This window comes from Triturus cristatus, chromosome 6 (assembly GCF_964204655.1).
Source record: "Triturus cristatus chromosome 6, aTriCri1.1, whole genome shotgun sequence".
Classification (NCBI taxonomy): domain Eukaryota; kingdom Metazoa; phylum Chordata; class Amphibia; order Caudata; family Salamandridae; genus Triturus; species Triturus cristatus.
This window is the reverse complement of record NC_140589.1, coordinates 437,797,091-437,819,282: the sequence shown is the minus strand read 5'-3', so window position 1 is coordinate 437,819,282 and position 22,192 is coordinate 437,797,091. Positions and strand designations below refer to the sequence as shown.

Sequence of the window (22,192 nt, the reverse complement as noted above, 5' to 3'; positions counted from 1 at the left end):
GCTTACACCATTTTATCTTAACTTCACATCAACTTTAATTTGACAACCTTTAGCTGGTTCACTGATTCGTGTATCGGGACTTTGTATTCACATATTCAATGCACTGTCTGCACTATTGTGGATTCCTTTTCCACCACTGAATGCACCATGTATAGAAGTTCGAACCTCAACAAGTGGAAATCCTCATGAATCAGAAGCCTGTGGCATAATTACTCAAAATCACCCTCTCCCACAAATCTTTTGTCTTCTCCTATCGATCAAGAATTTGGAGCACCTTACTTTTCTGTTGCTGAACAATGAGTGAAACCAACCTTTTTTTGCAATTTTAGCGGGAACCAAATGCTATGTATGTCTGAGATTCAGCTCTCTAGAGGTCAATTGAGCAGCAAGTGTTTAAGGATTGACCTGGCCTTACATTACTTTCATTTAGTCTTGCAGTGTTATAAATTATTAAGATTAGCTGAGGATTGAGGGCGTGGTCTGGCCGTGGACAAAGATGGCCGGTTGATCTGTGAGCTTCGCTGTGATGGGGGCTTCCGATTGAGTAGGCGGCTTTCCATACGCGGCTGGGGGCATTAAATCAATGCCTTTTACGACGTGAGCTCCAGAAGCCGATGGGCTAAATTTGCAAAGTAACTGAGGCATGGTTTGGGAGTAGCGAGGATTTCAAGTTGTGAAGAGGTGCCGGGCCTGGGGATATGCGTGCAGCCTCGTCCCTAGAATAGTAGCAAGATGTTCACACCGTTCGCGCTCTCTGGCTATTAATCAAGATCCCTGCTTCACTGGCACAAACGGGTCTGCACCTTCAATGAGATAGACGAGGCTGAAATAATATGGGCAGCAACAGCACTCTTCTTGATAGTGCTGGTGGCTTCAGGTGAAATGGGGGAGCACCAGGTGTTGAGACCGAGTGAGCATTGCAGTTACTGCGTAGTTCAACGCTCTGGCCCTTCGGACCAATTAATTCCATGGAGGTGCCCAGGAGAATACTGGGCCTACGCATAGCTATAACAACCCCAGCCTAGACTTACTTGATTGCCAACGCTTTTCATGACAGTTATCCTTCAACAATTGCTCCAACTCAAGGGGCATCAGCATCGTCTTGAGCCTCAACACAACTCGCTAGATTACTGCTGTGAATTCTGAGGAGCCTGGGGCATGGTGAGAGTCTAGGACCTCAAACAACCATAGTCTTGAGCCTTATATATCGCGTTGATCGAAGTTGGGAATTCCGAGGTGCCCTAAGCGCGAGGAGTGCCTTTACCCTCAAGTAATCACACAGCCTGGCGTTCTACCCGTTTCACCACCTCCTGTTAAAAATTATACTCCTCGACCCTACAAAACTGGCAAAGGGTCTCCAAAGCTTCAATCACAGTCAATTGCACAGAATTGATAAGAAATATATTGAAAAGAATAGGAGAAACTATGAGAGACAAAATAGCCCAATAATCTCTTCAGCACAAAGACATATATCTACGGAAGGTGAGAGTCTTGATCACGACCCTCTTCCTTTTCCGTTTGACCATCCTCTCAAAGCAAAAAAGAGCATCCGTAGAGTGCTTGAAGAAATTGGACCCAGAGACACGTTCTAAGCCTCGGTCCCCTCGCCGCTACTAACTGGTCGGGATACTCACCGAGGGGAGTGCCGCAAAAGAAAGGAAAGGGCAACCACCAAAAACACCAGTTGCTACCTTCAGGATATCTTCAGGATCACAATGTGACAAAGGTTACAAGATATATTGAAGCATTAAGATATTAGGACATTAAGATCACAGTTCAAACACGGTGAGGGTAGACCAAGCTCCCCTCCCACAAACAACAGGAAGTTCCTAATAACTTCAACAGAAGGCACGAGAGGAAATACTGAAGTTGGCCTGCATACTGCACCCTACAAAGATAGTCTGGTGGAAGAAAGGTTTACACAAGAGTGCATTATTCGAACCTGAAACACCTACGGAGAGCAAGTACCGCCGGTTTCTAATATGGCCACTGAAGCTCTTACCTCATAGATTTCATTGCTCTCCTGGGATTAAAGAGATGAATGTCCACCACCAAGCATGGAAGCAAATCCTCCAAGCAACCCCTTTTCACAGACGTGCCCTGTCATGCAATATGTCCATGAAAGGTGTAATCTACCCAGCAGAAGGCTCACCCCAGGTCATCCCATCCACACAAGGGGAGACTATGGATCGCATCTTGCAAGAAATTTTAGCTGTCAGCCGGCGGCTAGAAGGAATAGACTCAAATATAACCTCTTTAGCGGCAGGAGCTAAATCAATAAGAGCCGACATTGCGGGGTTCCACACAAGAACAGAAGGGATTGATCATAGACTGACAGCAGTGGAGGAATGCCTAGAATTAACCTCTTCAGTGCCCATGACGAGATAGTCTCGTCATGGAGCACGGTTGCGCTGTGCCCATGATCTCGTCATGAACCCCGCCCGTTAATGTAACGCCCGGCACAGGGCGGGGAAAGGGCGGGGCACTGAAGGGGTTAATACAAAGCAGAGATCAAGAGCTACTGTTCCTCGGCAGCAAATTCATTGATTTGGAAAACCGCAGCAGGAGGGATAATAATCGTTTTTTTTGGTTCCCGGAAAAAACTGAAGGTCAGAACGCCAGAGCATTCCTTCTAAATTTTCTGCCGAACTTGGTTGGCATTACCTTTGATCCACCACTGGAAATACAGCGTGCACATCGCATTGGCTCCCCTCACGAAGAATCTGCAAAGCATCCACGACCCCTCATTGCCTGCTTACTAATGCATGAGCAGACAAGGCATCTACATACTCATGGTCCATTCACATATGACGGGCAAGAAATTGTATGGCAGCTGCATTCTCTAGAGAGACTAATGATCGCCGTAAGGCATTCCTTTCAATGAGGCCTTAACTACACCAAATAGACATCAAGTACCGTCTTTTTTAACCTGCTTGCTTCCGTATCACCAATGATGGAGTCCCAAAGATTTTTACGACCCTGAGGACCACCGCCTCTTTATGGACCGCTTGAAGCCACAAAACATGGACACACAACACTCTACTCCAGAGCCAGTTCAACCTAGTTTCTCCATGCAGGCATCGGGCAATAGACAACGGAACACCAGCAATTCACGACACCGTAGCAGAGATCTTGAGAGGTCCACTCGAATCCATAAGGACAAGGCTTCGGCCCTTCGAACTGTGACTGCCTTTACCCAGGAGCAACATAGATACAATCTTGTTCCCCCCTTAAATCTGCTTCAGACGCAGAATGAATCTAAAATAGGCTTACTCATAGTTTTGGTCATGGCCACAGTTATAACTGCACTAATGCCTTCTAAACCAGTGTCAGAGCTTGATGTGATCAGGATGCCGAGAAGGAAGAAGATGCCCAGACACGGGACAACTGAGTATCCCTCACGTTGATCTTATTGTGTTAATTGTATCAACTTTGCTAAATGAGTTAACTATTATACCTGTTTTAGCAGTGATACATGCTATATATTGATTGTATTGTATATATGTAATCCTTTTAACCCAGATGATGAACAATAAGCTATCATGTTACACCGCGATGCTCCCTCTTCTTGCCAATACTTTAAACACTCCAGCCTGCATAGTGTAATTGATGTTTATTTTGTTTAGTTTTAGCCAGTGCCGTGTGGAAGTTGGAAAACCCTATTCCCAAACTACTCCTCCTGCTCTCCTTTCCACTCCCAACCCTTACCCTCACCCCCTCCCACTTCCCCGTAAACAAATTGTATTGTATTGCATTCCCTTTTCTGTGACACGCTTTCAGGCCCACACATCTGTCACTGTTTACTCCGGCTGCTTCACTGCACTCTTGTTGCAGACCTGGGATTCCCCCTCCATCATGCACACCCCCTTCCTCACCCTTCTCTTCTTCAGGGTTACATTTCCACTAATCAAGGATCCGTTAACTTGGGCAGAATCCTTTGGGCTGCAGCAAAAGCTACCATACGGGGCCAGCTTATGAGAGATGCAGCGCAAACAGCTGTTCGACTGAAAGAATAGGAACAAGATATAGTGTCTTATACCCACTTATACACAGATAAACCTACCCTTCAGCACTGCAAATATTTGGAACAAGCTTTTACTTCTAAGGCAGAATATGCCCTGCGAAGGAAAAGGCAGGGAGAGTACTGGCGGCACAGTTGCGACAAAGAGAAGCAGCCATGGCCATACCAGCTATAAAATCAGCCGGAGGAGTCAAATTAACTAGATCCCAGGACATTTTTAACAAATTTGCCTTGTTCTACAAGTCTCTCTACACTCCTGGGACACAGACTGACAGGGACAAGCTGGATACCTTCCTGACAGGGGAAAACTAACCCTGCCTTTCGGATAAAAGCAGGGAACTTCTAAAAGGGGAGATCAGCAAAAAGGAGATCTCACATGCAATAGCCAATATACCCTATCACAAGGCCCAGGGAATATCTTTTTAAAGTATTGGAAAGGTATGGACTGGGGGACCAGTTCATAGCCAAAGTGAGACTGATATACAATAAACCCACTGCCAGGTAAATCTTGGGGGCTTTGTGTCAGAGCCATTTCTGATCCGCAGGGGAACGCGTCAGGGGCGCCCCCTTTCCCCACTCCTCTTCCTCCTAGCTATGGAGCCTTTAGCAGCCACAATGCGTCAAGCTACCAATGTTACGGGCATACGCCTCCTGTTGGGAGAATCTAAAATCTACTTGTACGCGGTTGACATTCTGCTTACCCTCAGAGATTTACCCAGTTTCCTACCATTCAAACTTCAAATTATAGATGATTTCTCCCCTCTTTCCGGCTACACAATTAATTAGGACAAAAGTGAAGCCCTGCCCATTTCAGACTACACGATAAAAGCGGCCACACTTGGGTTGCTCTTTCACTGGCAATCCGTATGCCTCAAATACCTAGGTGTCCTGGTAAACAAAGGGTTGGAAGGAATGATTGTAGATAACTTAAGTCCCCTGCTCACCCAGATGCAACGTGACTTTGAAAAATGGAAGGTTTGGGGGCTCTCAATGTGGGGTAGAGTACAAGCCATAAAAATGTTCACCCTCCAACATTTCATATACATATACATGTTTGCCATGCTCCCCCTTCAGATTCCTCTAACCACACTGCACTCAATAGATTCTAAGATAAAATCCTCTCTGTGGATCTCAGTGAGGGCCCATCTACAGCTCTGAAACTGAAAGCACATAGCTCCTGCAGAGGAATGATCCTTCCCTCAGTGGAACATTATGCCCAGCACCAAATGGCTTACATGCTATCAACTGCCCCTGACGTGCTGCAATGGGTGCATATAGAAGGCATCTACTACCAACAGAGGCAGGTCTTTCAGCTTTATATGGGACAGGGACAATCCATAATGATCCCACCAATCCGATTCAATCAGCCATACGCAGGCCCTGGCAACGAGCGCATCGACTGCTGAGTTCGAACCCTCAAATCCATGGAAAAGCCCCTCTATGGGGAAATGCAAGCATACGTATTAACAGACAAACAATATCCTGATCCCTGTGGAAGGCAGCAGGCATTCATATCCTGGACCTGCTCTTCCATGATAGTGATCTCAAGACATTTGCGCAACTGAGAGAGGAATTTGGCCTATCTCCGCAACAATCTGGGAAATAAATGCAACTTCGGCAATGCCTGAAGAAAAGCTTAGGACTCCAACCTTGGTCGTTACAGACCTCACCAGTAGTACCTGCATACCTGGGGAAAGCATAAGGGGTCACGTCCAGCCTATATGAAGTACTCACATCCCACCTCTTTTCACAACCCCTATTGCAAGATCTGAGCGCCAGATGGCAAACCAGATTATCATTCTCATATGAGGATAATGAATGGACGGAGATCCTAGACGATTTGAAAAAGGGCACCCGAGAGGCAAGTTTGAAATGTTTTTCAAAATCCTCCATGACTGGCACTGGTCACCAACAAAACTACACAGAGCAGGGCAACTTCCACATGCCAACTGCTGGGGATGCGCTTATGCTGGCTGCAACATAGCCCACATTGAATGTATGACGTTACATCGCATACATTCACAACGCGGTATTTTACAGCACGTTTGTAGCACTGGAGGGCTCTGTATTTAGGAGTAGTATGATTTACTATTCCAACTCCAGCCTACATAACAGTAGGGAAGCTGTTGGAATAGTAAATCATACTATTCCTTCGCTTATAGCGCCATTCCAGCGCATATCGTTGACTTGCATTGTAATGATCGCGTTGTAAAGCTATTGCGGTGTAACGACCGCGTTGTAAAGGTCGTTCTCCGCCCACATTATTTGTGAATGCCCATTGATACAACCTTTCTGGGTCTATGTGGGCAAGACCTTATGTACTATAATGCATTTACACCTCCCACTTACATCTGCCACTATCCTCTTACATGATTTGCATCAATCACAAGAGCTCTCAAAGCCACACGCCAACTCCTACACACAGCTTTAGCCACAGCCAAAATATGTATATTGCAAAAGTGGAGATCAATGAACCCACAGTCGCAGGAGGCATGGTTAGTAGCCATGATACATACAGCCTCTTATCAATGAGTCATATACAACCTCCATGATCAGATAGATCTGTTCCTTCAGGTGTGGTCACCCTTCCTATGTGCAGAGAGCGATAATAACAAGAATCTCACAGTAAATAACCCAAATCAAGCAGCAACAATGATCTCATCAGTTGACGTTCTCTAAACTAAAATAAGGGTAGTGGTCCCTCGTTTTAGAGTTTGTCTCTTACATTAGCACTTGTATAGGCTTATATATATCGTAACCTTCACCCCCTCTCTCTCTCCCACATGGTCATGTTAGGAATGCTCTGAACCACCCATCCTACATTATTCATATGCAAGGCTATTTGCGTCTTCAGACATGTATCTTGGTAATCTTTTTATTTCCTACTGTCTAGCCAACATTACCCCCTCCCCATCAATCTCACCTCATACCCTTCCCTCCCTGGATCCGCAACATTATAGCAATATGAACGCAATACTCTGCACTACTCCACAACTTTCACAGAGGCTGAGTAGCAAACCTGCAGAAAGAGACTTATCGCATTTCCCTTTTCTCACGAGACGTAACCCTTCCCCCTCCCTTTTAGGCTTGTAGCTACACTTAGGAGAATGGCGAGCATTCACCCAGAGCCACTATTTGCTACAACCGATCTATAAGCAGTACTAGAAGTGTACACAGATTTCAATTCATTGTAAATTACTGCTACGCATAAGACATCCTATGTCCTCACATTTACATTTACATTTGGCTAATGGAGTTTTCCACACTCCAATGTTCTAATATGGCTTAGAAGGAATATTTTACCATTAGATATATTATGTGACCAAAGCTATCACTCTTAGGTCTTCACGCCTTAGGCCAGCACTTAATTTGCTATTATTGTTATATTTATCAGTTCTCGGATCCTCATACTCCTCCCCTTTCTCCTCCCTTATCCCTTCCTCCCTGAGCTTGATATCTATTTATATATTTATATGTTCTTTTTAACCATTAAGAGGCTTAAATCGCACTTGTTTCTTAATTTGTTCACTTATCTATTGTAAAAGTGCGGCTGAAATCATTGTTTTCACGATTAAATCTTATACAAAATTTAAATAAAGAATTACAACACAAAAAAGGATTAACTGAGGATTTAGAGTATTGTTCAAGCTAATTTAGAACATTGCAATGGTTTATAGTTTCAAACATACTCACATACAAAAATATATAAAAGTACTGTCTCCAGGACAAAACAATTGTCACAGACAGCCCTCAAGCAAACAGTTGTCAATCCTTCCCACATATACAAATGGTCAGCAGTGATTGTATGTCAGTGAAGGTTCTTATTTTAGAATTGTGCAATTATGACAGAAAACAGATGAGTTGCTTTTAGTGCTTTCTTGGAGATTGGAGCCGTTAAAGTATTCTTAAAAGTATGAGCTCCCCAATGGGCTGGATTTTCCTCCCTCCAAATGTTAACCCTACCCTGTGTATTGGTAATTCCCTGCTCGAGAAAATCCTGCTCATTCACCAATCAACTCAAAGAAGGGCCTTTGTAATCAGTACATAACTGGTATCCTAAGTAGTCTGTTATATTTCTTAACAGAATCTTTTAATTATGTGAAGAAAGATGCAACATTTTTGTATTGAGCAAGGAACTATGGCTTCTGATTTAGCCTCAACATGGAGCAGTGCTTTGAGGTTGAGTGCTGTGTGAAGAGTAACAGCTAGCCACAATGGGACATTTAGCATTGCTGAAATGAGTTGCTTCAAAATTTTGAATTCATGCAAAATATTGTATGAACTGGAGGAATGCATTGTGTGAGCTGGGGAATGCACCAAAAAAGAATCATTAGGCCCACTTCCGGAAAAGAAACCATAGACGTAGGGGTGGAGATTTACAGCCTTCCTGATCATACATTTCACATTTGTTTTCTATTTATTAACATTCCCATATGTATGCCTTAAGAGCTATGCCTGGTGTAGGTTTCCAGGCATGCGTTTGAGAATGTCATGTGAATGTTTGTAAAGGTTCCTATTCCCTGTAACAATTAACTTTGCACGGAGGGAATTGAGCTGTGTGCAAATCCCAGTGGAGAAAGCATTTTCCCTGTATCTCCACCAAATATGGGGCTGGGCTGTAAATTTTCAGATCCTAGAAGGTGGGTTACTCCAGCTCTTGGCTAGAGCAAATCTCTGACCACTTCCAGGGCTGGGAGAGGTCAGAGAGAAGATTGGGAATGCATTTTTTTGGCAATTGACAAACGTCTAAGGTCAACCACACCTTGAAATACATACTTACTTGGTGAAATCATGGCAGCCAACTAAAGGGTATACTAGGTCACAAGCTTACCTTTACAATAGAATTTACCTGTATGAATTGTGCTCATTGTTTGGGCTCTCTAAATCAACCAACGGAGAAGAGCTCAAGAGCAGAAGGATCTTTGCAATAATTGGAACACTGAACTATTTTATCCGGGTGTTCATAGGAATCTGCATGTTCTTTCCAGTACAGAGCTGATGGCTAAGGCACATCCTGTAGTAAAAGCAGGTTTGGTGGGATTCTGAGATTAGTTTTATATCTATAGTTTATTTTATATTTATGCGTCATATATATTGCTGACCTAACTTAGGCAAGATTGGAGTGCTGTAAAGCTGTAACAGAGAACTGGAACAGTCAGAATAGGTCGATCCAAATGTCTATGCAGACTACTCTTGGAGATATTTACTAATGGCTTGGAGATATTTACAGATGTATCACTGTCTAAAGGTTTAGACCAGATTCTGACTCGATGAGCTGATGTTCCTTCTTTTAGTCACCATATAGTGTTTCTACGTATCTAAGCTATTTACTTCACTTAAGGAGTTGGGTGGTTGACAGGATGATGGACATGTGTAAAATATAGCATAATTAAAACAAGATGCACTAGCCCTCAGACGACCTTGAATGACGCACCAGCCTCAATTTGAGCATTATTGTTATCCTCTTGCTGATGTATTTTCTATCCATGACTTTTGCTATTGGTGTGAGAAATGCAACTGTTTAAGAAATGTGCAATTTAGGAAATATTACTGTTATAATTGAGTTGTTGTGGTCACTGACAGCAAATGATGCTCACTTGAGTTTTATTTAATGTATTTTCTCTTAAATTCATTTTGACTTTAAATACCGATATCCTCAGGGAATATATTGGATGCATTTGTTGAAATTTAAATATATCACTTGCTAATATAGAAAAAGTCGATGTCAATATGAATAAAGATACATTTGTGTATAAAAAACGAATTTCCATCTTTATTGACAAATCTGTCCGTTGTGAACTCCATGTTGACCACAACTCACAAATACATAGTTAGGCAGGCTCTGACACCCAGGCCTGTGTTCACTGATTGACAAATCAAAGGTGGGGTGGCACATAGCAAGCAGACAAATGCTCGAACAGGAAATCCCAGATCAATTCCACAGCTAGGAGCACAGACATCACAATGGTCTAGGGAGATTGGCCCCATTAAAGCCTACATGGCTGGAGGCCTTTGAGATCCCAGAAAAACATAAAGTCAGATACCACTTGAAGTTAAGAGCACTTAGCCAATCAAGATACAGCACACACAGTACACGCAGTGATCACATGCTCCCTATGGCTGACATCTGGACACGTTACCCTCTGACTGCATTGTGTCTATGGAAGGTCGAGGCCCACCTGGATACCTCATCCAATACCTTAATTTACGTCTGCAAAGACAGAGGTACACATTTCTTACCAAAAAAGGATGCCAGAAACTTTAAATGCATTCAATGAAACTGTATAAAAGTCTGTATTAGACTGTTTGTAAATGAAGACCACTCTCAGGCCCTATGCCTGAGCTCCCAGGCGCATTTTTAAACTAACTGTTCTTTTTTTGCCAAACACCTCTAGTCTCTTAATTTTTCAAGGTATTTCATGTTCAAGCAACACACTCATTGAATTGCTGTATTTGATTCGACCTAATTATAAATGCTCTACAATTGGTGCCCTTTTTGCAGCATAAATCATGATTGCAGTGTACAAGGAGCCTTTTTTTCCCATTGTGCTCTAGCTTCAGATCTACTCTTTCCTGCTCTTCCTCGCCTTTTGATTATCTGACTGAGGCTTCTACTGACCATCTCCGCCTGGCATACGGAAGTCGTACTGTGCATCTTAAAGCTGCCCTCTTGGCTTTAAAATTGATTTCTGCACAGGTAAGGCGGCAAAAGTAGAACACATCTGCCTGCAAGACATATATCGCACACTAAAGTACATTTTGTGTGCTGAATTGGAAATGAATTTCCTGTTTGCATTTCATTTTAATCTTGTACTATGAATTGGAGTTTGTTTTGCAGGTTGCCTGATTTTTCCCATACTTTCATTTTGTGCTGTACATATGTTTCACCTTTCCACAAAAAGCTTTTAGTAATTATGTAGCACAGCCTTAGTCTGCAATTAATTCAGATTTGTTTCTGCTTTAATTTTTTCAAACCCCTCTCCCTAACCCGAACTACACAGAGTATTTCAACCAGAGCAGTTTTCAGTGCTTAATTTGAGCAGGTGGTTGGAAGTGGGGCCCACTGGCACATTTTTAGGTACACTGGAATTTATTTTCCCTCATCAGACTTTGACCCAAATAAGAGAGAGAAAAACAAACAAGCATTTGCAATGCAATAGGTCTCGCATTTATGTGAGTTTGAGCTATTGGCATTGTAAATGACAATGTGTTTCATTTATGCTTCAAAAATCAAAACATAAATAAAAGGCATTGTCATTTACAATGCCGATAGCTCAAACTCGCGTAAATGTGAGACCTGTTGCATTGCAAATGCTTGTTTTTAATGATGTGACTTGCACCTCTGAGGATGCAATCGTAAAGAAGCTTCTTTTAAACAGCATCCTTTGCTTCATACCTTACTGTAGCATGTTAGCCTGTTTTTTTTCTTATTAAATGTGTATTTGATATCAGAATATCCACATGTTTTCTGGCGTTCAAATTGCTGCAAACTGTTTAGAGATAATTAAAAACATATTTTGCTGACATGGGCTAGCCGTGGAGCACTGCTGCTCACAGAGGGGCATATCAGCAACAACCGGCGATAATTATCGCTCAGCGCTCTTAGCAACGCTTATCTCCTCAGCGATAAAAATCCTCACGCTAACTGCCTAAACGTGAGATTATCGCTGGAAACCCAGCGATAATCTCATGCAATGTGGCATTAGCTTGTTGATAGGGACGCACAAACTTAGCCATGATATCCACCTTCCATAGGATATCATGGCTAAGTCAGTCCTGAAGCAGGCGTAAGGAAAGTAGCGATAACAGGGGTTATCGCTACTTTTCCTGATGCTATACTTCATAGCGTGGGGCTTGATGATAGTAGAAATGTCGCTTAGCGACATTTCTCCTGTCATGTTAGGTCAGGAACGCCCACTTTGCATCTCATTAGAGATGCAAAGCTGGGCGTTAGGAATCCCGACGCTAAAGCACGGTTTAACACATTAGCGTGGCCTTGCTAATTAGGCGATAAAATTATCGCCGCTTTTTGGCCGAAAACGGCCGCAAGAGCGGCGATAATTTTTATCGCCAACTTGTAAATATGCCCCAGGGTGATTTAACACAGCTTGCAGGGCAGTTGTACTTGCTTTTTGTCTGAAAGGCCACAAATAAACCAGGTTTTCAGGATAACCATAAATATGCTAATGAGCCATTTTTATGTAAATTGTAATAATTGTGTGCAAATTGGTTACATATATATGCAGTATGGATATTCTGACAATCTGACATGTCTGTGGCCTCAGATGACAAGCGATGAGCTTTACGCTATTGGACATCTTTGGTGCAATCTATTTTGCAAGATGAACAATAAACATGGCGTGTCAGGATTTCGAACTGTTGGTAAAACGCCTATGGTTAGTATTTATCTCCAGCCATGGACCGTCACGTAGCACTGCTGCAAGGAATGAAAGAACCCTACACTCGTTATAAAACCACAGCAGACGTCTTGTTGCGTGTTTGAGCAACTATCTATATTTATATAAATGCCCCAGTAAAAAAACAGCACTTTCATTTACTACAACATGCTATCGAGAATCACACAGATGTGACGTACTACTAGGTGTGGACTCGAGGCTGAGCGTCTTGCGTCCCTGCACACTGTGAACTCGAAGCTGTGAAACGGATCTGTGAGGGTCTGGTGTTTGTTTACAAGGCAAATGGAAGGAAGGAGCTGCGGCACAAAAGGTGTCCTGCAAAATTCAGCTTTGGAAAACGCGACCCGTTTAGAGATGCTAATAAGGAGAAAAGAGAACACCCAGAGTGAAGCAGCTCTAAACCAGCAGGGAGCAGCCCTAAACCAGCACGCCACCATCACCAAAGCCTTGAATACATCTCAGCCCACCACATTGGCCAGTCAAAAACTCTAGTTCCGCTGTTGAATGAGTGAACAATAGCAAATGTTTTTACAACAATCAGTATAGTATAGCAGGTCTTAACAAGCATTTGCAATGCAATAGGTCTCGCAGCTACGCAAGTTTAACCTATTGGCATTGTAAATGACTATGCCTTTTATTTATGTTTTTAAAACAAAAAAAATAAAAGGCTTGTTATTTGCAATGTCAATAGCTCAAACTCGTGTAAATGCGAGACCTATTGTATTGCAAACGTTTGTTTTTATTGTGACACTCGGGTCATGTTTGGCACATTTTAATTCCGTCAGTGAAACTCATTGCATTACTCATGACGGTTTGCCATATGTTCGTAAGCTTTTGTGATATTTTTGTAGAAGGACCAACACGTATTTAAAATCAAAGCAGAAAAGAGATCACCTCGACCCATTAAAGAAAAAAAGCTCTTAGGTTATAGTTTGGCCAAAAGTCTTATCAGACACACTTCAAATTAGATCGCACACGTGTTCCTACACTAGTCCCTTTCGTCAGAAAACATTGAGGGACTACCAACATTCAGTCAGGATTATTCATCCCACACAATTTGAGATCCTGCTAAACCTGTGAAGTAAAAAATAATAAACGCATCTGTGCTTTCAACGATTAGCTGAATAAAAAAGCTTCAGAGAAATGATGATGCCATAGCATCTCGAGACACGCGTGGAAAGGACATAAGGACCTACGGCAATGTGCATTTATCAACATTAAGTGCTTTCATGAGGCTATTTGGGTTAGAACTCGCCATGCACTTACGCGATCCCAGGTTTTTAATATCAGACTTTGCACTCTAATGCAGGGGAGGACACGGGAGTGAACTGCCAAACGGAAAGATATAATAAATGGAAACGTTTTTGAAAAATAAATGTGTGTTGATCTCCGACGTGAAGGCAATAATATTTAAAGGGTGATGGTCACAGTAAGCTGCAACGTCCACGTAACCTCCATTACTCAAATTCAGATGCTGATCAGAAGCCCTACAGCCGAACCCCATCTGTTGCACACGCATGACTCGAAGAACATAAAAGAAATAAACAACGTGTAGAAAGATACAGACACGGAGGTCGAACCTTGCCAGACCCCAGACAACAAGCGTACCTTCGGCCAGTGTGCGTGTGTGGCCACCGATGTAGGAATCAGCGCCGCTGCTAAGCAGTGTACGGTTCTAATAAAAAAAAAAACGAGACCTATTGGCTATGCAAAGCGGCCGCGAAAGTGATCGCGATCACGATCAAACATCAAAGCGAAAATTAAAATAATCGAGGTAAAGCGCGGCGCCCGCGCACATGCAGTGTAGGTCTAGGCTGGCCTGGTAGCACTTTTTAGAGCCCTCTCAATAAGTTTTGCATGTGCTGGGTCAGGCGAGACCTAAAAATAGTAATGACTTTTTTAAATTTTATTTTTTTTTTTTGCCCGTAGTTTCTCATAATGTCGTTTGGTTATTTTCTACTCAGTTCTTACTTCCCATGGTTCATCTTTTGCAAGCAATGATGTTTCTCCGTCACAATATTTTCTATTCTATTTTTAAACTGTGTAATACGGCTGCACAAAAGTGTGTTCTCATCAGAAATGTTAAACAAGTACATTTTCCAAAATGATTTTAAGTATATGTTAATGATCGCCAACATTTTTGTGTCTTCTCTTATATGCTAGATGAAAGCACTTCACTCACCGTTAAAATGCATTTGATTGACCCAGCATGACAACTTTTCTGTAAGAACAAGCATTGGCTAAACCACTGAATATTGCCTTGCTGATGTGCAGCATGGGGATACTGTGCAGCATAGGCAAAATAAAAGAGATTAAAAAGGGGCAATGATGCAGCCACATTATTCTGTAGTGCATTCATCACCAGCCATGAGCGTGCCCATGGAATGACGCGGGTGCAATTTCCTTTCTCTTATTTTTTTAAATATTTATTTACTGAAATAAAATGGCAGACATCATGTAGATTGGTAAATAAAAAGTGCATTTTATTTGGGCAAAATTACTTCCTGGGCCGCAGAGTGGGCTGGCAGCATAAAGCATTTGCTGGACACTCCAAAATAATTTCAATAATTTATTTTATTTACATGACTGTAAATGAAGTTAGGAAGCAACAGAGGATTGGGTGGAATGGGGAGGAGACAGTGGGGAGTGGGTCTGGCGGGCGAGGAAGCAACTTAAGTGCTCAAGTACTTTTTGGAATTTGGCCTGGCAGCAAATGGCAGCTGTGAGGCTCTCCAAATGAAGTAAACATAAAACTTTTATTTCAAGGACCGCCAGGGGGACAGGACTAATAGCCAGGGGGACGGGACTAATGCAGAAACAGGTGTGGAAGGTGGTGGGGAAGGGCATTTTAAAGACAATCAGAAGGGGGATGGATATTTGAGGGGGGTTAAGTAGGCACCCAAAAGGAGTCATGAAAGCACATTCCATTTCATGGAGTGCTTAATGAAAGTAAAATAAAGTAGTTCAGTCAGTGTGAGCCAATGGAGGGAAGAATGTCAGCCAATCAGAACGGTGGCAAAGAGGCTAAGCTCCAGTGGGAGCATCAAATCCCTAGAAGAAGAAATCGTGGTATTGAATTAAAAGCAAGGAAATGAGTGGTAAGGAAGCCAAAAGATGGCAAGAAATGGGTGTATCTGTAAGCTTACTGAAAGTTTTTGGTATGGTCCACAAGAGGTCTTTCGCATACACTCAAAAATGAAAAAGATCACCTTCTGTGACAGTAAGATCGCCCTGCCCAGGACCTCTCCTCTGCGACTTTGCAAAGACGACGAGAATATGAGGAGGTCATTAAAATATTAACCAAACAACGGGTTCGCTACAGATGGATCATCCCGGAAAGCAAAGGTACTGAACTTGCTAGAACCAGCCAGTAGTGGTCTGATGAATTCATTGTGCAGGGTTCAGTTGGCTGCAGCTTCCAGATTCCAAAGGGCAAATGACACTTCCTCATCCTGATTCTCACAGATAATTAGAAAGCAATTCCTGAAAGGACTCTTTAGGGCTTTCCCTCCAATAAAGTCTCTTCCAGTTCTCCTGTGCTGCCTTTGTTCAATTCCATCCATACGGTGCACCTGAAATTGCTTCCATGGAAAACCACATTTATGCTTGCCTTCACCTCAGCAAGGAGAGTTGGAGAATTGTAGGCATTCACTGCAAAGGAGCCAAAGACAAGATGATTATAAGGGCCAACACAAGATTCATGACAAAAGAACCTCCAGATTTTGACTTGAATTAACCTGTCCTACGATCTGTCTTTCCTATTGATTCTCTTCTGTGGAGAGATCATTGCACTCTAAACACTCAAAGTCCTACTAGGTATCATTAAAGATGGAACAAGAGTTTAATAAATATGAATACAATCTAATAAAAAAATTGCTCAAATACAATTTTCTTAAGGAGGCAATATTTGTTGCAAATATTTTGATAGAAACAATGAAAATTAGCAATCATAAAGTATACACATAAGGTCTACCTGAAACAATCGTGCTCTGTGGATAAGGTGATCATACACTGTAAGTGACAAAGACAACAAACCAAGAAAGCCAGTTAACGTGATCAGAAACAAGACAATAGACAAAAAGCATTTACAATGCAATAGGTCTCGCATTTGCGCGAGTTGGAGCTATTGGCATTGTAAATGACAATGCGTTTTATTTATGTTTCAAAAACCAAAACATAAATAAAATGCATTGTCATTTACAATGTAAATAGCTCAAACTCGCGTAAATGTGAGACCTGTTGCATTGCAAATGCTTGTTAATTCTTTTTCTGCATTAAATGGGTTGGACATTTCAATTCTTGGAGCCCTATACCCTCACCCACACGCCCAGCTGCATTCATCACAATGTAGAAGACGTTTTATACTGGACCTGTGCAATCAAATGGGGGGACTTTCAATGAGAATGCATCACTAGCCCATGTCTTTCTCCAGGGCTCTGGTGTAATGTGATCGGTATTTAAATCCAGGGCTAGTTTCAGTGGGTCGTCCAGTCAGCAGCATATTATATTCAAGATCTACTCAGGGCATCCTTTTTCTGACTGCTGATTTTTAGTTCGCAATTGTGCTTCCTGTATGCATTCACACCGATTGAGGCTGCAGGGTGTTGTGCCTAGTGCAATAATTGCTCCTAAATTGCCTCTCTGGAACACTTGCTATAATATTGTAGTGAGTGCACAGTTTTAGGAACGGCTCACCTTGGCCACCCTGGTTTCAGTCAGCAGAATTAACAGTTCCATTTACCCACTTGTGCATGGCTCACAATCACAAGCAACAGGCATTCTAGTTCCTTTGATGACGTCTTCATGTGTTTTGAGACATATTATGACATCCTTCAGCAAACGGTCCCGTTAAGAGGCCGGTAGATACACACGATTAACTTGACAAGTAGCTGCGGCCATCTAAGGTCCCCGTCTCTTACGCGTACTCCCACTGTGCCATCACCCCAAAAACATTATTATAAGAAAAAGCCGAGTTTAAATTGTATGCAGACCCCGTATTTTATGTGTCTCCTTACTGAGAGAAGAGATCGCATTTTGGAAAAAGGTGGCTTGCATAGGACAATGACACGTTCTCGAATAAAGAAAAAAAAGAAAGAACACAGCCCCCATGGCACGGTGGAGAGTCAAGTACAAGAGATGCTGTATTTATAAAGTGACGATATTTGCCACACAAAAGTAGCTGCTGTTGCCCGATTCACAAAAACAACAACCATCTCTCTCTGGCACTCTCACACACAACAAACACACAGAAAAGGAGCATTAAAGGCTCCTTCCTGAATTTCAGAGAATACCTCGGAGTCCCCTATAAGGAACCCGACCAGACCTTGTTAGAACTCACTCAAACCATCATGACTGCAGCGCATACATTGACACCACCGTGCCGCTGCCATAGCTCATTTGCGTGCGAAGTGCAACAGCGGCCTGGTGAGAGGCCACAGCACCAGGAAGGAAGGAACCAATGCAGACCGTGCTCACACCCTCCCTGCCAGCGGACTTTACTGTCTTTATACTCCCCCATGCTGGGAGAGCCGCTGGCTGAGGCTGCAACGCGACGACTCTCACGCGCTTGTGCAGCATCTGGTCTGCTGAAGCTTGGAAGGGACCCGAGTGTCGGAGTCACGCGCTCCCAGGCCTGGATGCTAATCACGCACAGCTATACAAGTGGCCACTGGCTAAGACTGACCACATGCACTATGAAAAGATAAAACAAGCATTCGGCCGCGCGGCCGAAAACGAAAGTAATAGCGATCGCGATCAAAGCAAGTGATCGCGATCGCTTGGACGGGAGCGCTGTGTGGCAAGCACGCGAGTGGTGCGCGCGCAGCAGTGATTGGCGGCTGCGCGCGTGCACGTTCACGTGCACTGTAGCTTTAGGCCACGGCAGCACTTTGAAAATGCCCAGTTATAAAATGTCTCTTCGAGCCTTTGGCTCACGAGACCTAAAAATGAAAGTGCCATTTTCATCAGATTTGAGATATGGTGGTCACTTGTATTCCAAGAGCACTCAAAGGCAGATAAATGTTGAGTCTGCATGTAAGTTATGGAATACAACATGCTTTTTTTAATATATGTTTGTAAACCAGGAATAATAGCCACTTCCTGGGAAGGCTAAAACAGAGAATATGGTAGTTGAAACCGCCAAAGGTGGAGTTAGCCGGTGTGGAGGAGTCTCAAGGACAAGCTCAGTAAAAGTTAAAGATGTAGGCATAATTATTATTTCAAATCTCGCCTTTCTGTCCTAAATAAATATATTTGTGAAGAGACCTAACTATAAACAGGCCACCAGCTGGAATTCAGAGCCTTGAGACAGGAATCCTAAAATACATCTGACCTCAGACAATACATGTTGACCATCCTCTAAAACATTAGAATTCAAATGCCTAAAAGGATTGATTTAGAGACAGTTCTACGGGCCACAATAAACAACAAGCATTGGTCGCGGGGAATGCAAAACTGGGGGCTGCAGCGGGAGAGAGAGGCGGAGGCGCGCGTGCGCCGGCAAACATGCGAGTGGTGCACGCGCACTGTGCCCAAAGTGAAAGTAATTGCACGTTCACGCGAGCGTGAACGCAAGCATTAGGCCAGCAAATGTTGGTGGGAAGCACTTTTAAATCCCACTTACAAAAGTCGAGCAACAGCGCATGCGCTGCTGTAGGCTCGACCTAAAAAGGGGAAAGATGGAGAAAGAAGAAGAAAGAAAAAACGGTAAAAGTGAGACAAAAGAACGTGCAGGAGTGAAGTAGGGGGGCAGGGAGTGTCTGGTAAAGACCATTCAGCCTTGGTATCCAGCACCACCACCTCCTGCAAAGCCGGTGGCATCCTCTGAGCCAAAGTTTAAGCACTGCCCGTTCCTGCTGCTTTAGTTTGGGTAATCACAGTTTTAGCCACCGATAATGTTGAAACTGGATAATGCTGAGTATTCCAATTTATAAATGTTGCCTCTTGCAGGGGGTCTCACTGCTCGCACTGATCTCTGGCTTCCAACGCATTTCAGTCTATATATTATCTGTTGCTGGAAAAAGTTGCAGGCCTTTATATTTGTCCTCTTTGTATGTTGTGTGTACATATTGAAGCCACCATCGACGTGACATTGATGAATGGGTATCTTTGGAAACAGAGAAAGCACACCATTTGCAATTCCACCAATGTGGTTTACAGACTGAAGTGTACTTGCCAAAAATCTCAAATTAAAATGGCTAGCCATAATTTAAAAGTATGGATACAAAAACATATAGTCAGTTGATGTCAACTAAAATTAATCACAAAGCTGGTAATTAGTATAAAGATTTCCATTCACAAAGTCAAGAGTTTAAATTGATGGTCCAAGAACAACTGAGATGAGCGAGATTGAGTGGTGTCTACTTAGAAAAGAACAAGGATGGATTTTTTTTTTCAAACTGACCTTGAAGGGCACACTGAAAAATGATTTCATGCCCTCAATCTGATGACTTTGGACATTAAAACTTGATGTAATATGCTACTGTTGTAACAACCTTTGAAGTACGAAGGTTTTAGTATTAGAGCCACAGAAACAGAAATATTGCTGTTTCACACAAAACTTTATTCGGCATTATGCCATCAAAGCTCAAACTCATCACAAATAGATAAAAAAATCCCATGCAAAAGCAATAATCAAATTTAAAATCAAGATAAAAATTGATATATGCAATGAAATATTATACATCATTAAAATCAGCATGATAAAAATGTAATGACGCTATAAAAACTGTGTCATAAAATATACTAATTTGATTGTTTTCACATTACACAATGATGAGAAGTGTATTTTTCATGTTATTTTGCCTAACCCTCCACACAGTCAACAGATACCGTGAGACCGCAAACACTACACACGGCCTAGTGTCGCTTTTTAAAATTCTCAAGGACTCTCTATCCGTCCGAATTTCAAAATTTCGACACAGTCGATGTATGCAGGGGCGTAACACAGGCCCCCGCATCCCCCGCAGAACGCCGGGGCCCCAAGCTCCCGGGGACCCCTCAGCACTGCTCTTCGGCCGGAGGGCTCTTGATAGAGTCCGGAGGGGGCCCCTCCATGTACCTTGCAGGGGAGCCCCCTCAATTATCATTACGCCACTGGATGTATGTACAGTCTCCTGACACCTAAATACGCTAGGCAAAAAAACAAAACATGCTCAATTGTTTAATTGGCTTCAGAACAAGATACACATTGCTCAGCACAGGGCCTCGATGCACCCCCATTCCCCCACCTGGCTGTAAAAGAGGAAAGAGGGATGGACCAATATCTTAACTGCGAATAAAGTTTCCTGCAGTTACCAGCTTGATTTAATCCAAAAACTTCTGCAGTTCATAGCTGTCTGTCTGCTGGAGGAATGCCAGGGTCAAAGATCCTACATTAGACTGACTTTACAACAAACTCAACTTTTGCTGCCAATATGCATTCCCAGTGTCTCATGTACAATATTTAGACCCACGGCAGCACAGTAAGCCTTCCTGCTGCACTACCGTGCGTCAAAATAAAAGGGCAGAAATGCACTGCATTCCTGTCCTTCTCCCATGCGCTGGTGTACAAACAGCAGACGTGCGCCAGCGCAGACAACCTTGCAACAATTTTCAAGGGTGCCTGCACTGCGGGGAGGAATGGACACATTTCTTACTCAAAAACAATCATTTTTTTTTTTTTTAAAACCTTTATTGTTCCAACAGGGTGTACACTGCTATTCAGCCAACAACCCGGAGTTACTCAAAAACAATCATTAAAGGCATTTTCCGCTTTCCATGTGTGCTGCAGAATGGATTTTGCCTGGGAACACCAACAGCAACACCCATGGAACACCTCTTTTAAGCAGAGTTATGCGTGAAAGGGAAACATGCTTACAAGGACATGAAAAGTCACGCATGGGGACTTTACATGGCCTTGTTAATATGGGGAAGCCCATTACGCACCCCGCAGAGTGTAAATAAAAGTGACGCACCGGCAGCGAAATGGGCTTGTAAATAAGCCCCTTAATTTGAGCCTTGGAAACTAAACTAGCCACTAGAGGGGCATCCCATAACTGGCATTAACCAATATTTCAAAGAGTCTCTTTCACATTCTTCAATCACAGAATAGCATCAGCACCTGCACTGCGTTATATCTCCAACGTGCCTGACTGATAAACAACCAGTTCGGAGGTACACCAAAATCTATTCCAATATAAAATAGTTCTTAGGTGAAACACATCTGTTTCGTTTTGTTTGCCCCATATCCAGCCTTAGGGATGGCAGCGGGGTGCTAATGGGAAGACCTGTTAACCCTTGCATAAAGCGATTTTCCACTAGCCCAAGAGTAGACACATCCCAATGCCCCCAAAGTGCTGCACAATATAAGGCTGACCCAAGTGCCCGATAGTTGTAAACTTGTGATGCAGGAGAAATGGGATGAAAGTGTCAACACTTGGGCAGTTTTATGATACCCCCAGATGTTTGCTCTATCCCAAGCCTACACCTTGTTATATGTGGGTGCCAATTAAAACTTTTAGTAAAGGTAACTACCAAATTCTTATGAGGGAAAAGAACAGGATTTGGTACATAGTGTTACAAAGATTCAAAACCATATATTTAGTTTATGTAATGTTGATGTTCAAACCTCCAAGACTGCAGAAGGTGTCAAATCTATCCAGGATGTTTAGGAATTCTTATAGGTGATTTTGAAATAAGCAACAAATAGTCAGCAAACCTCAGGACCTGTATCCTGATTTTTGTGAGAGGATTAGAAATGTGGATGTCGGTCGGA

General features: G+C 42.9%; 1 protein-coding gene across 7 annotated transcripts in view; it reads right to left on the bottom strand.

Moving 5' to 3' along the window:
* Positions 1–22,192, bottom strand: part of MLIP (muscular LMNA interacting protein) — a 1,822,558-nt gene that overhangs the window by 277,647 nt on the left and 1,522,719 nt on the right. Inside the window, exon 14 of one of the 7 annotated variants that reach the window (XM_085610856.1) lies at positions 14,898–16,089. The exons of the other annotated variants lie outside the window; for them this stretch is intronic. The gene's annotated coding sequence lies outside the window, so the exon portion shown is untranslated. Of the gene's footprint in view, positions 1–14,897; positions 16,090–22,192 lie in introns of those variants that run through there. 7 annotated transcript variants of the gene reach the window in all.